Here is a 15,764-nt window from a genome sequence, read left to right as displayed (position 1 = left end):
ATGTCCTTTCTTGTATGTCTTATGGAAGAGAACAGAGGCTTCCTGGCACCAAGAGGCACCTTTTCTTTTCTTCTTTTTTTTTTTTTTTGTTGTTCACTGCCATTTTTCCTCTGTGGAAAGAGGGAGACATTGTGGCTCTAGTTGCATCTGTTTTCACTATTACCAAGACAAAAACTTCCATTTTCCAACTGAACTTCAGGTCCAAGGACCAGCTCAGTTTCCTTCAATAATTTCTGAATATTTCTCACATGATGATGTCTTGTCATGATGAGCATGAGAAGGAAACCAGGAAGGGCAGTCCAGCTTTCCAAAGCAAAATCTTGAGGCTCTTTTCTGAAATTCTCACAAATTTGGGTCAAGGTTTATTGCCATGCATGGCTCTAGATGCCTGCTCTGTTCTGTGCTGCCTGCTTCTGAACCTTGAAAGTCTCTCTGTTAAGAGCTTGCAAACCAGAGTAATCCCACTGCTGTCTTGCATGGATTCAGCCTTGGCTCATGGGAATAGACAGTGTGCACATCCCAGGTCTGTTTGAAATGCTGCAAATGGTTCCTGAAATACAGTGTTCCTTTTCACCCCATTTTCTTCCATTTCCCAGCACAACAGCACTTTTGAGCTTCCTTTTCCCCTCCATCTGGCACTTGCCTCCTTCCTCTTTCCCTGCAGCCCACAAATGTTTGCTGCTCTGGGAGCCGCTTCCCCGGGCCCCAGGCGCTGTTGTATAAACAGGGGCTAATCTTGGAGATGAGGGAAGCAGTGGTTTTCCCCTGAGCTCTGTGGTGAGATCCCCCTCTGGCCGCGAGGCCCCACTCCCCATCTTCCCCTTCCACCCATTCTCCTGCATCTCTGCATCCAGAGTGAGTCCTGGGCTTGGGAGCCAGAGAGGACCCTGCTGAGCAAAGATCATCAGGTTCTGTTACAGATGAAAAATGGGATGGATCAGATGGATTAGATAGAATATGGATTGATTGTTCTTCTTTACTCTAGTAACTTGAAGTTTTAATAATTGTAAGGATTTTAGATTTTTTTTTTTTGTTTCATCTTAACTAGCTATAGGTAAATATCTGCAATTTTAGCAATACTGCTTTATTCTGACTGGACACTTGGTACTCTTTATTTATGGAGAGAAATACTGTACACACCCTTCCAGCCCAGCCAGGAGTGTTCTTTTTATAATTTTCTTTCTAGGAATGAACACCCCCATAACAGTCATTGCTGAACTGTTTGCAATAAACAAACACAAAAGGGCTATAAATGCAGCCAGAGATCAAAATCAAAAGAAGGATTCTCAAAAATGTTTGTTACTGTTTGCTCACCTTTGGAATATGCATCCTGTTCCTCTTCTTAAAATATTTTATTTTTTTAGTATAGCTGGGTGAGCTGGTATTTCTTTTGCTCAAGCTGTCTCTAAACTTTCATTTCCAACAGTGGCAGCAGATTATGAGATGATACTTATAGAAATGACATTATATCATTCTTTAAAATACCCATCCTGAAAGGCAAAATCTGGAGAAATTATAGGACTAAGAGGCCTCCTTTGAGAGGCAGAAACTATTTTAACTTGTTATTTTTAGAGCTCTGCAAATCACATATTTTTCTCTTCACTGGCAATTCAAAAAAAAAAAAAAAAGGAAATTGTAATAAGTTTAGAAAAAAAAGAATCCTTCATAACTTTTTTTTTTCTATAAAATGGAAAGTTGAAATATGTCATTTGTGGGCAAATGAGATGCTTCACTTTAATTCCACCATTTTTATTTTAGTTCCTTTTCTCAGATGATAAAAATTAGACATAGAATGGTCTGTTCTGAGCTGACTGCTCATGTGAATGGGATGGGGGCTCTTGGCCAGGACACCTGACCTGGAGCATGAATAGTGACATGGACACAGGGACAGCTGCGTCCTTAGCTGGCTGATCCATTGTAAATGTTCCTATGGGTCCGTAGACCTTGAGTCCACTTCCACCATGCACCACAAAGATTAAAAAAATATTTGATAAGGAATGCTTTTGAGGAAGAATGCTGATACCTCTGGTGATTGTGGGCATTATCCTTGAATTAGCCTTGTACATTGCTTTCCAGGGATGGCAAGTGTTGTGTGGGGACCCCCAGCATGCCCTGGGAGCTGCTGGATCTCCCAGCTATGGACCATCCTTACCTGTGGAGTACCCATGCCTATGGAGTGTCCCTAGGGATGAGGGAGGGATGCTGCCCTCCCAACATTCCCCATTTCCAGCTGTTTCCAGTGAGGAGATGGGGCTGGAATCAAAGCAAACCTCTCTGAAACCTTCTGGCATTCAGGAGGGTTGAGCACTGAATTTGTTTTAATGGGAGGGGTCTTGAAGAAGGGCCTGACTGGTAACAATCAGCCACTAAAATCTGATGCAGCAGGAAGAGATGGGTGCTAAAAAAGGAGAGTAGGAGCAAAATACCATCAGCAAGAGCAAGCTTGGGGCAATAAATAGGATATTTCCATTTGGAAGCAGAGGTTCCAAATGGGGAGGGTTGGATGATTGATGTGATATTCTGTGAGATGAATTATGGGGTTTGAGTGTCTTAGTAGCAGCCAGGTGACTGGATCCCCAGAGGATCTCACATGGGGAGATCACACTTGTGATCTCACACTCATGGGGCAGTGTCAGAGAACACCTTCACTTGCCAGACACTCTGCTCATAAGCTCATATCCTGGAATATCCAGTCTTGAGCCCTTTCCAGCTTGGGAAGGGACCACTTCAATATTCATTGTGGATAAAGAATGATAATTTTTCTATTTCCTTTCTCCAGTCTTCTTTTTTAAAGAGAAAAGATCATAGTAAAAGAAAGTTGTTTTTCAGAGATCTCACTTCCAAAACTTTTTTCCTCAGAGTGATTTAGCCTGCAATTTTAGAGTTTGTTTAATTACATTTTTAAACTTCCCTCCTTTAATTACTCCTTTTTTTTTTTTATTAACACCTAAATATGCTACTATTTGGGGCACAAACAGACAGAGATTACAATTAACAGAATAATTACACTCTTTTTGTCAGTGTAACCTCATGGTACAGAAAGTATTACAAATCCATTTTAAAACATATTAAATGTTCATATTAATGAGGATAATAGAGAACAAGTACCAGCAAACTAAATATTGTTAATGATTTTGAGCTATTAAATTCATTACCATTTCCTTTCATAATAAAGTGGTTAGTTGCTAATTAGACCTTTTTTAACTCATCATTATTGAATTCATTATATTGTGTGCAGTTAACCCTTAAAGATCTGCCTGGGTTTACGGATGCAATTAAAAAATAATTTCAGCAGCATTTGAAGCTGAGATGCCATTCTCAAACCTGCTTGTATTTTTGACAGTAGCTCCATGTACTTTTCTCCTGGTACATTTTCTTGACACATCATGCCTAGCAGCTTCTCAGCTGTCACAGCAGCTCCAGCAACACGTACGATGGAAACATGCTGTATTCATTTCATTTAATAGCGTTTAATGTTAAAGCTAAAGTAGAACCCACTTGTTTGGCCAGGGAAAATAATACCCATCAGCGTGCTAAATGGCTGACGTCAACGAGCTGCTCTTCTCCAAGTTAAATCTGCTGGGAGTTGGGATGAGGTACCTTTTCCTCCTACAAAGATGGGTAGGCTTGCGCCTATCTGGGTATGTGGTCTTTCTCTGCAGCCCTAGATGGAAATCCCATCCCTGACAGAGTTCATGTCAAAAATTCTCTTGATTGCAAGGCATCCCTGAACTCATCTTTCAGCAGCTCTGAGGGTTTGCTTCACTCTTGGGGACAGGATGAGTGCCACCGTGCCTGTGTCCCATCCTACAGATCTGATTCCTGGAGAGGGCACTCCTGGGGACTGAATCAAAGGGCTTTGCTTCTCCTCCTTCCCCCTGTCCTCGCTTATTCAAGTGAGGGAGAGAACAGAGCCTCCATCTCTTAACTTCTTTTGTTTTGTACTGTGCACACTTCTTTCTCTTTTCAAAAAACCCAAAACCCAAACAACCTCCTTCCCCCCCAGACACTTTAAAGTTACAGGTATTTCAATAATGCTGGGACTAATGGACAGCACTCCATGCTTTGCCTGGGTGTGTCACAGCAGCGTGGCAGGAGAGGGGCAATAGTGGCTGGCTGGAAAATGCCATTTCTGGAGGAGTTCTGCTGTGGCAGCAGGGCTGTCGCAGCGCCGGCAGGCAGGCGTGCGCCACTCGCGTTACTTGCTGCAAGCAACTCCCACCAAGGAACAATTTTACTTGGTGGGAAAGGCTTGGTGACACTTATTGCTGTTGTGCTCAGTGGCTGAAAGCTGGGGTGATGGATACCCTGCAAATCCAGGAGATAACAGATTTGCTGTGCACGTCCTGCATGGCTCTGGAAAGGCTCTGGCTGCGCTCCTGTCCGGGTGTGGTGCGATGTGGGGGTACAGCTGTGGGCCCCACACCTGTTCTCCAGTAAATAACCACAACAACACCACAGATCTGTAACCTCTGTTTTATTTAAACTCAGCTCCTTTTCACCTGTGAACAGCGAAGGTATAAATGTGCCTCACCAATCACATTGGACTACTGTATTATACAGTCTATTGAATGTTTTTGGCAGGCACGAGCCCCTGTGCTACTGTGTCCTTATTTTATTATTGTTTTGAGGGTAGAGATGTGTGATTATCCATTCTTGCTTCAGGCATAGCAAGCCATCTGGAATGCTTATTAAACCCACAGGCAGATCAGAAGGATATAACTCTGATGATGTACATGTACATGGACTGTACTACATCATCAGAGCATTGCTTCTCTGATGATGTAGTACACATTAGTGGGCCTAGATAATGGATTAGGACTAGCAGAGTGAAAGTTAGATTTTTTGAAGGATGGATATGGTGAGGTTTTTTTTTCCTCCCTCTGGGTAACTGCTGGCATAAGATGTGGAAAGGAAAATTTAAAAGTGAGCCAAGGAGGCTTCAAAACTTGTAAGTACTTAGCTTGTCAATGGGGAGGGACAAGTGGTGATCAAGAGGCTTAAGGAGACAGCTTTGAAACCCTGAATCATTGCAAAGAGGTCATACGTACTTGTCTGCTCGAGTGAAAAGGGACATGGAATGTGTCCAGGAAAATGCTGCTTCTCTGATTCTCCTTTCGTTGGTCACCAGGGGTGGGTTTTGGGCAGGATTTAGGCTTTTCCTCATTCTCCAGTCCCACAGCAAAAACCCAAAACCTTGTATTATGACACACAGAACTAGTTTTTCAGCAGTTTCCAAATTTATGCTCATCGCATATTTGCAAGTACTATTTAGAAATAAGCTTTTCAAATGAACGAGGGATCTGATCAGCTTTCAAAGTAGCCATGTGTCTTCTTTTCTGAGTATGAAAAGAAAATCAACATCAGTAAAAAAGAAAAACAATCTGGGCACTACTTATGGGCTGTAGGTGAAGGAGGGAATAACTATTTGCATCTCTGTGGAGTTCTAAATATAATTTCTGTTTCTCTTTGTTCATAACCCTTTGTGCAATGCTTTTCCAAGGTAGCTGATATTTGTCTAATCATGGAAAGGTGTTTCGTGTCTAAACAAAACCTTTTCCTGTGAAAGCTGGGAAGGTTTATAAAAGCTAGGTCATTCAGTCGGGAAGCTGAATGTGTGCTATGCAATTTAGATAACAAATTGCACACTTTAAATATCAAACTGTAAATATCAAGTACTCAAAAGAATATTGACATTTTTTAGCAATTCCAAAGAGTAACAGAACTTTCAAAAAGGAGCCGTACATAGTGAACATATGCTCTAAAAATCATAGCTGTAAAGTAAGGCAAATGCCTGTTTTAACAATGGCAAATAGCAAGTGGGGAACGGGATGGGTCGCATTTTATTAATGCTCAGTGTGTCTCAGGTTTGTCAACACCCTCACCTGTGTGGCTGAGGAAGAGGAGGTGCACATTTGTCAAAGCAACAATTTGTGATTTCGGGTGCAAAGTAGCAGCACTTGAGTAATTGCTTTGCCAAAATCTTCATTTTAGGTGACTGTGTGGCTTTGCAGTTTGATGGTGACCAAGTTATCCTTAAAGTGTAAAGGAAGGTTAGTAAAAATTCCCAGTTAGAACTGGAGTTCATAATTTACATGGCTGTCAACTGATGCTCCCCATTTGACAGATTTTGAGGTTTTCTTGGTGAGGAACCACAGTGAACCCCAGCTTGTGACCATTATGTACTTCTCTTTATTTGGGCTTGATGGACACAAGGAGAGTTTGTTTTCTCTTTCTGAGGAGGATTCCAGAGAAGTTTCTGTTTCATTCCTGTGAAAAATAGAAGGAAACTTGGAAAACTCTTCCCTCTCACTGCAAATCAAATGGACCCTTTTTGGATAGTCCATGCTTGCACAGCTCTTGGGTAGCAATTTTGGCAGGAGGAGGGTGTGTGGGTGTCCATGTATGTGTGTGTGTGTGTGTGTGTGTGTGTGTGTGTGTGTTGATTTCCAGATTTGCACCTCTCTGAAGTGTAGCATCCAGCTTTTGCCCTTTTTCAAGCCTTCCTTCTGTTCTTTCCCTGGGTGCCTTACCATGTTTCTGCTCACAGGATCACCTTCCTTTTCTCCCCCAGGAGAGAAAAAGCCTCTGTCCTCTGGATTCTCCTTTCTTGAACCCCACTGCAGGGCTGCTGCAAAGCCAGCCATGTCCCCCACTCACCTTCCCGTGCCAGTTTGCTTCTTTCCCTGCCACCGCTTTTTCCTCAGCTCCTGCTCGCTGGGGAAGGAGATGACAAACTGTCACTTTCTCAAACACCCTCTCCTCCACCGACTACTCTTAAAGAGGCAGTGGGATAAATGAAATTCAGCATCCGAAAGGCTCAACTCCTCCAGAAAATATTCCACCCACAAGTGGGGAGCTTCAAAATCCATTCCTAGCAGTTAATGCTCCGTCCTAAATGACACAGCTTTTCAGTAGTGACATGTGCATTGATCTGCGTTACAAAAATAAGAGAAATAGCACTTCTTTTCAGCAGCAGATAATTACCAGCATACATCAGGTTCCCTCCTGCTGATACCCACAGGGTGGAGGGGATGGGAGTGGGCATTAGGTGCAGGGGATGCGGCCGGCTCGCACGATCAGCCAGATAAATAATATTGATTGGGATTTGTGTGGAGCCTCGGCACACCCCTCCTGGCTGGTGTGATGAGCCACGGGGGGACATTCGCTCCAGTTACAGGATTCACCCCAGTCATGTCTGCCACGCAAAGGTGCTGGTTAGGCATGAGCAAGCCGGGAGCTGAGAGCTTCTCCAGCCCTTAGCAGGAAAGAGCAGAGCCAGGTGGCCATGGCCCAGGTGGAAGAGTGGAACGAACTATGGGACAGATGTGTGAGAAACCCTCCCAGCTCCTTCAGTGCCCCACTGAACAGAACTCCCCTCTCTGCCTTGCCCGCCACCCCTCTGCACACAGGCAGTTTGGAGCTGTGGGAGGTAATTCCCGATGGCTGACTGCTGATTCTTCCAATCTACATGATGAAACATTGTGCTCCACTGGGACTGGGCTTTGCCTGAGGTGTTTGAAAAGTCCCCCCTCTCTGAGGTTTGGCTCTGGGCTCCGATGAGCTGCCTCTGCTCTATTCAGGTGAATTCAGCTTTGCAGGAGCTCCTCCCCAATGAACCCCCCTTGGGCAGGAGACACCCCAAATGTCTGTGAGGGAAGAGGTGCCACTCACCAGCCATCAAACACCTGTACTGCCCTCAGACAAGACAAGTGCCTTTACTTGACTCACCTCTCTTCGGGGCAGATGTCTGAAAAATCGCTGCTGTCATTTTTCTTGCTGAACCGTCAGTACACAAAAACACCTTCATTTTCACAGGAGTGCTGGAAAAGCTGCAGCTATCAGGGAAAGGGGCTGCTGCTTCCTATGTGGGACTTTCCCATTTCTCCCTTCATATTCTGTCGTACTTTAAAGGTGAATAAAGCCCATTGGCAATAGGACTGAAAGTGCTCTCTGGGTCTAAGCACGCTCCAGTGTTTTAGCTCCATTGAATTTTCTCTCATCAGTGAATGCAATCTGCCATGAGAAAGTTTTACTGTCTATGAGTCCTTAGGAAAACATTCTTAGATAATTGAGACATTCCCAAACAATTAAGATAACCAGATGTGTCTGTTATTTGTAATTACCTGAACATGAATTCTTTCTTCAAGAACAGTTCATTTTTTGTGCTTTTTGAATTACTCCAGATACTGGATAGGAAGATTAACTCCTCTGAAAAGTAATCTGTGGTTTGCACCCAGCATGTCTCATTCTGATGCAAAATCAGCTCCTCCCAGAATTAAGTACTGGCGCTGAAACATGTGAAATGAACTTTCCAGTTCTGCTGTACTTGCGATCCCCAGCCTGCAGTGCTCTTACAGGTGACATCATGGGGTGAACTTGGAGGCTTGTAGTCTATGAACAACCCATGAAGAAGATGCTAAAATTATTTCTTCAAGCAGGAAAAATTGCTGAAGGCTCGAAAGTGGTTTCACAAGCCACTTTGTTAAGTAGCACAGTTTGAATAAAAGGGGTTTTGCACACGGTGTGTTTGCACCTAGAGCTTCTGCAGCATTTTTGTTTTACAAAGCACCTGGCTTTTGCTGCATTGCAGTGCCCAAGGAGAGGGAAGTCGAGGCAGCCTGGTAAATCTACAGTGTAGGAAAGACACCCCTGCGTTTGGTCTCTCCTTCTTCTGGGCTTCAGTATCAAAAATGGCATTTCCAGTTACAACTTTCTGTTGCAAAATGAGTCTTCTGTCTTCCCCCTTCCCCACATCATCAAACATAGCTTGATTGAGAACGGGCTGCTCACACCCAGCTTTGGGGTTGGCATTTGACTGTCTCTTTTCTGAGGAGCCTCCTTCTCTCTGCTTGCTCCTGGTGGGTTTCCCTCCTGCTGTGCCTGCAGCTGTGCTGCTGTTTCACTAGGACATTGGCTGCATTCCCATGCAGAGCAGGCTTTTTGGAGGCAGCTCCCTAAATTCAGCTCCCCCTCAGGAGCTATGTGTCAGTGGTCCTTTCTGCACCAGGGTCTGTAGCTCTGTGCTGGTTATTCCTGAATTGGAGTCATTACCTTCAAATCCCTTCTGGTCCTTTTCCTGGCAGAGTCTCTGTAGAGACCCAGGCAAAGGGCAGCACTGTTGCTGCAGGATCAGGGCAGTTAAGCTGTTTAATCACAGCTTTTATCCTCACATCTTACTGCTCATCTGATACCTGGGCACTGGAAGGAGGAAGAGGATCCAAGTCCCAGGGTTCTGGTCTACTTTTCCTCTTATGACTCAATGGCCTCATCTTTGTCTTCTCCCCTGACAACTTCCTCCCATTCTGTATGTTCTTATAACTGACAGTGGTGAGTCCAGTGGTGATGATGGCACCTTCAGTTGTTCCAAGACAAGTTTATTTTTCAGAAAAAAAAGGAAGAAAAGCAATTCTTGCATGAGTACTTGGTGTCTGGTGAATTCAATATTAGGTTGTTTTTTTTTTTTTTCCCTTGAAGCTCTTTCCTTTTTTTTGACAGTTTTGCTCTGGGCACTGTTATCTTCATTGTCCCAAAGGAACATCCTTGAGTGTGTTAGTCACATACACATCAACTGAGACTTCTGTCACCACTTTTCAGCTAGCTGAGGACTTAGAGATCACAGTATTGTCTTGGTGCTGAAAATAGATGGGGCTCAGAGATGGTTTGGGACACTGGTGAGAAATGCCTGTTTGCACTCCTGCTCATGGTTAGAAGGTTTGCTCGGTGTGAGGTAAAGTCCATCCTCTCTGCTGCACACAGGGAGCTGGGACACCTTTCCCAGGTAGAGGAGCATGTGGTGGAGGATCTGGTGGTTTAAATTCCCTCTCCTTCAAAAGTGAAAGGCATCATCAAGTTGTTACCTGGGAGCCTACTGATGTTTTCAGGCATTTTTCATCCCAGGAAAATGCAAGGCAGGATTTCTGGTGCAGGGAGGCAGTGAAGCACTTATTTCTTCATTGGGTTCCTTCAGGGCTGATTCTTCTCAATCAGACCAGTCCTTTTATGTTATTTCATATTTTATATTGTGTATGTTTTTATGTTACAAGAAAGGAACACGCATGTTTCTTTTGTGTGGTCATTTTGTGTTCAGCAAAACGTGAGGTGAACTCCATACTGGTGGGAAGAAGGAGCCTTATCTGAAGCAAACCATGTGCTGAAGTTTGCCTTCAGGTGAACTAAGACTTTACAAAGACTGGCTTGAGATTTCAGGAATGGCTTGAAGACCTATAATAAAGTAGAGAGTTGCACAAAAGGATTTAATTTTAATAGCATTTTGTGTGAGAGCAAGAGGGAGAAGGCTGGAGTTTAGTCATATGGAATGAAAATATAAGGGAAGGGAGGCAGAGGGAGAAGAAAACTGGGCTAGGTCAAAAAGTTTGCAGAAAACTCCAATAAACGATGAGCCAAAAGCAGGAGGCATGAAGCAGGCTGGTAGAAAAGTGTTTGTTCAGTTTGAATGTATTTGGTACTGGGACAAGAGTGAGGTGAGAAGGGAAGGGAAAGGAAATTGAGCCTACAACTACTTCTGTATATACTAGTGAGAAGTGTAACCACTACTGAAATGTGATTTTTCTTCCCTGTGAGAATGTGTGAATGCCAGTTTTTTTTTTCCCCAGGAGTTTCTAAGAGTCTTTTTGGCTAACAGTAAAGCAGATCGTGGTCCTACAGTGAGCAACATAGGTGTGTCTGGAGGTGCCCAGGAAAACAAATCCATAGAATATGTCTGTTTATCAGCACCTAAATTTTCTGTCAGATGCAAGTTGGTCTCAAGAGCACTTCTGGTGGAGCACTGGGGGGTTTGGCAAGGCCAGGAAAAGTGCTTCAGGCTTGGAGCTTCCCAGGTCTCCATCCTGCAGACTGCTCACACTATTCCTTCTCTATGTCTGTCCCCATGGATATAAAAGGGTGCTTTACAGTCCCTGCCTCATAAATGTCATAAATGTGCCATTCGTGGTCTGTTCTTTTCCAACATGTGCAGGGACAAGGAGGGGAACCTTTCCAGGGCTGAGCCAAGGATGGCCCTGGCCTTGGGGGTCCCACTAAAGCCCCCTGCACAAGTAGCATTCAGACCTGCTTACCTAGCCTGCCCTCATCACAAATCCTGCATTTCCAAATAAATATTTTAATAAAAGGGAATTGTGTAGATTGTTAGTCTAGCTTATTAGGTTTTAAAAATTCATGTTTCTAAATTCCCAGTGTTATTTCCCCCTTGCTTTAAAGGAAAAAAAAAAAAAAAAGGCAAAGAAGGGGGGATGGCAGAATCTCTTTTCAATAAGGGTTTAATTGTCTGTTTCATCTGGAAAGCTCTCTGAATTGAAACTCCCTTCTCCATAGTGCTACCTGAGCACTTCACAATTTTATTCTCTTGAAGTGTCTATTTTACCATTTGTCTCACTTTCAAGCTTTTAGCTAGAACTGGACATTTGTGGCCAGACAAAGGAATTTAAACTAAGTAGCATGTTATGGACTACTTCAGGTGACTCTGCTTGGATTATATCACTCTGACACTGCGGCAGCTAAAGCAAAGGGCATTTACACGAGCCTATTGAATGTAGACCTGCAACTGAGATGAGAGAATTTCACTGAATTTCCCATTGCATCTTTCTACTGACCTTACCCCTGTGTTTGGGAGATGCCTGAACTAAGAGAAATATTTTATCTTTGGGGTTTTTTAAGTTTCTAAAGAAAGATGCTTATGTATCAGGAAATGATACGTTTTACCTGGGGTAATTTAGGATATGGGAATTTGGTTTTCTGTCTCATTTGATTACCAGCTTGGCGTTTAGGTTTGAAAATGGAGTAGATTTAGTGGCATTAATGGTATGGCAGATGGGGCTGCTTTGTATTGGGTGGTGAGGGCAGGCACCTGAGTCTGGTAGAGTTTTGCAGTAGGGGACAATAATGAATATGAGTGGTAAATCAGTTAAATGACAGATAATTCCTCCTGGAAAAGTCAAAGAGCCACTGGACTAGAGCTGATGAAGGTCTGTGAAGCAGAAGCTGCTCTGAGTAGGTGCTCAGGAGCACCTTGTGCTGGCAGTCAGAGGTACCAGCGCTAGGAGGTAATTTGGAACATAAAACCCCTCTGCTATTACTGTCTGTACTTAGGTATATTGCAAGAATGCCCCTTCCAGTACTGCTCAGAAGGCATAGAATATGCTAAGCAACTGGTAAAGGGAAAGAAATAATGTGTGGCAGAGAGAGATGAAGGATATGCATAAAAATATATAGGAGACCCTTCTGATGGAAATGTGAAATGTGACATTTTTGTGCCTGTGATGCTGCAGAGTGCAATGGCTGTGCTGGTGGCAGGGCTGCAAAAGGGTTGCTTTTCTATTAAGGGCAAACAAAATGAGGGCAAAATTTTTTAAGTTGAGGAATTTTGTGGTACTGGGAGGCAAATTACTGCACACCCTGGTACAAAAGAGCAGGGGTAAAGAACACAGTGTGCTGGGAGTTGCATCTGTGTGTGCAACAGTGCCGTGCATACATTAAGTGCCCACCTTGTCAGGGCGAGTGACAGCAGTGACTGAAGGCCAGGCAGGAGCTCCTGTCAGCGTTGGGCAGAGTCACAGTGCTCTAATAAAGAAGTCTATTCCAGTTACATCTGACATGGGCATCCAGAGCCTCTGCTTTGGGGAATTTTATTTATTTTGACCTAGGGAAGGCTGTTGAGCTGCTCCATTGGGTGCAAGCCTCCTGCCATTGCAATTAGACAAACCCATCCATGCTGCTTCATCAGGAGGATGGAATCTTCTGCTCTCTCTCCTTCCTGTATCTTTTTTTCCCTCCTGTGGGACTTTACTGTAGGAAGGACAAAAATAAAAGCATAGGGATAGCTAAAGAAGGCTCTTCTGGAGCTGTGCCTTGGATGCTCTGACCATTTGTGAAGTTACTCCATTAGGGGCAGTGAGTCATGGAGGTCTGAGGTTTTGTGCCTACAATTGTGCATCAGTTTGTGCAGAAAAGGGACTGCACTGCCCCAAATTTGTCCTTCCTCCCCAGGAAAACCCTTCAAAGGCCAAATCAGAAGATTTAGGACATGTCCCAGTTTGATTAAGGTAGGTCTGTGTGTGATTTACCCTGGGCTGAGCACATCCAAGGCAGTAAGGTAAACATCCCATTGTGCTGGATTTGATGAAAGAAAATCCTGGAAAACCTTTTGCTTTTCTAAGAAAACTGCCACAGGCAGATTATTAGGTCTGAATTAAAATGCAGACGAGATTCATTAAATTGTTGACCCTGCCCCCTCCAAAAAAAAGTCAGGTTGCCATCTTAAATTGACAGCATTAGAGACAAATTATATGCACTGATTAATAAGTGTGGGCTAAATTACAGCTCGGAGAGTGGTTGGAGTGCAGCAGGAACACGAGCGAGGGAGGGAGTGCAGGAGGCAAAAGCCACCCTGCCTGTGGGCACAGAGCAGTGCCAAGGGCTGGGGGTCCCGTGGCACCAGGGATGATGGAGGATCAGCAGGAGGATGAGCTTCCTCCAAGGAACCCATTCCCTCTGGGATGCTACTGTGACACCCTGGTTGCCAGCCTGCTCCCCTGGGACATCGGTGCTACTAATCCGTGCTGAGTTTAGGGACTGTGTTTCCCCTTTTCTTGGGATTGGGGGAGCTTTGCATTCAAAAAAGGAAAAAACCCACCCAAAACTTGGATGGGCTGGTTTAATAAGTTAAATTAGAAAAGTAGTGTAAACTAGAGACTTGAGAAGCTAATTTCTATCACACTGGGGGAGAAAATATACTGACCATTTCATCCTTTCAGATGAAAAAGGGAAAAAACAGGCATAATTACACATGGATTACTCACAAGACATAGTTCTCTGCAAATACTATGACCGGTTCATAAATAGCAAAATGAATGTTATTAACATGTTAATTTTACTAACCCTTTAACCTATTGATTAGGCAAACAGAAGGAAACAGCATCTTTCCATGCTTCAGCCCCCCCTTGCTTTTCATGTAATTGGATTCAAATTCACATCTGTAGCTACTAAACCAATGTTTTCAACCTTTCTTCTACACCTCCCCACCCCCAACTGTTTAACCTCCCATCTCCAGCGCTGGCATAAATGTAAGCCTTTATTTGTGAATATTCCAATAAGCACTTTGCCTCCAACTATATTGTTCAAGTACCAGCATCATTGTTACAGCTGTAATTGTTACTATCAAGACACAGTTCTTTGTAATTAGAAAGTCAAGATGGTATTCAGCAGTATGGCAGCACAGATTCTCATTTGTTAGGCTATTAGAAAAAAAATGTTTACAGAGAAAACAGTGTCATTGTTTAGTGCTCTTAATTGACCATCTGCCTGGTAAAGAAATGTCCAAAGAAGGATAAATAAGACCATAGTGCACTTATTTATTTATTTTCTTTGTGCAATGAGTAAATTAGGAAAAGCAACAGCAGATCCAAACTAGACAAGACATTGCTAAATCAGGCTGCAAGTGAAATCATGTCATGAATACATTAACTTTTATTTCTCTCAGTGTCAAGACTCATGTCTGCATCTTCCTCAAAGTTTGTTGGGAAGAAAAAGGAGGCCAGATCTTGGTGGGCACTGTGGAGTTGACAGCATTCATCTTTTAACAAAGTCAAGCATATGCTGCTTTGAGTGCAGCATCTTTGCATGCTCAATGACGTGTTTAATGTCACCTTTCCCACTGTAAATCATCCCTGAGTAAATCCACAAGGGAGAGTGGTACTAGGAATTAAGCAGGAGAGGAATAAAATTCATGACCATGTGGTTCTATCTCAGGGAATTTGGTACGTATTGACAAGAGAGATTCACACCTGACGGGGCCAAGAGCTAATTTGTAGTAGGGTTGTTTATCTTCTGCCTGAAAGGAATACTTTTTCATATTTAATGTGCATTTTCCTCATCTCCATGTGTGTATGTGTTTGTGATTTAGCGTGGCTAAGGGTGCATCTGCTTTTTCTGCTTGGCAAAAATGTAGTTTCAAATTTCAGGCTAATTCCAAATTCTGAGTTTTCCCTATGAAAAAGTAAAGGAGGCACAGTTTGGCCTTCAAAAACCAGGTTTGATGTTTCCATTGCACAAGTCACTGTCTTAGGTAGGGAGTATTTGATCTGTTCTTGTGCATTTGTTTACAGTCTTGAAATGAGAAATGAAAAAACCCCAACAGTATTACCATGCTAAACCAATATGGTAAATGACCAAACTGATCTTTTGTACTATTTGTCTTCCAACATTCCAGGTGGAAATAAACCAGTACATTTATATGTTGATTTATTACAGTGTGGAGCTGGGAGAAAAAAAAAAAAAAAAAAAAAAAAGAAGGAATAGGGGAAAAAAAACCAGGAAAAGGTGAATACATTTATCAATAATAATAATATCTCAAAACATTACCAGCAAGAGGAGCCCCAGTTCTGGCCCCAGTTCTGCTTCCCCCCTGGTCTCTGCAGGGCCCATGCAAAGCTGCCACCACTCAGATGGTGTCAGGGGACAGAGCCAGTGACAATAGTCATGGTGCAGATAGGGAAAATTTCCCAATACTTCAGAAGCTGACAGTGTTTTAGCCATCAGTTCTTCAAAGTGAATTTCTCTCCATAAAACCTCTCCTTTGATGCCTTCACCTGATTCCTCAGGTGTATCATCCTTTGTCCATCTGTTCCTATTGAAACTTTCTGTTTTTCCATCTCCCCCTGATTGCTGTACTAAATACTGACCCTAATATTTTTTGTTTCTTCTTCTTCCCTGGGTATTTACTCTTATGCACAGATTTATTTTTTTCT

The 15,764-nt window shown here is 43.2% G+C and overlaps 1 long non-coding RNA gene across 1 annotated transcript in view; it reads left to right on the top strand.

Annotated features, from left to right (window-relative positions):
• The window catches only part of LOC115494454 (uncharacterized), a 101,836-nt gene that overhangs the window by 76,402 nt on the left and 9,670 nt on the right, over window positions 1-15,764 (top strand). The window lies entirely within an intron of this gene.

This window comes from Taeniopygia guttata, chromosome 3, assembly GCF_048771995.1.
Source record: "Taeniopygia guttata chromosome 3, bTaeGut7.mat, whole genome shotgun sequence".
Lineage (NCBI taxonomy): Eukaryota > Metazoa > Chordata > Aves > Passeriformes > Estrildidae > Taeniopygia > Taeniopygia guttata.
Note: the sequence above shows the minus strand (reverse complement) of the source record. Positions and strands in the feature narration are given on the sequence as shown.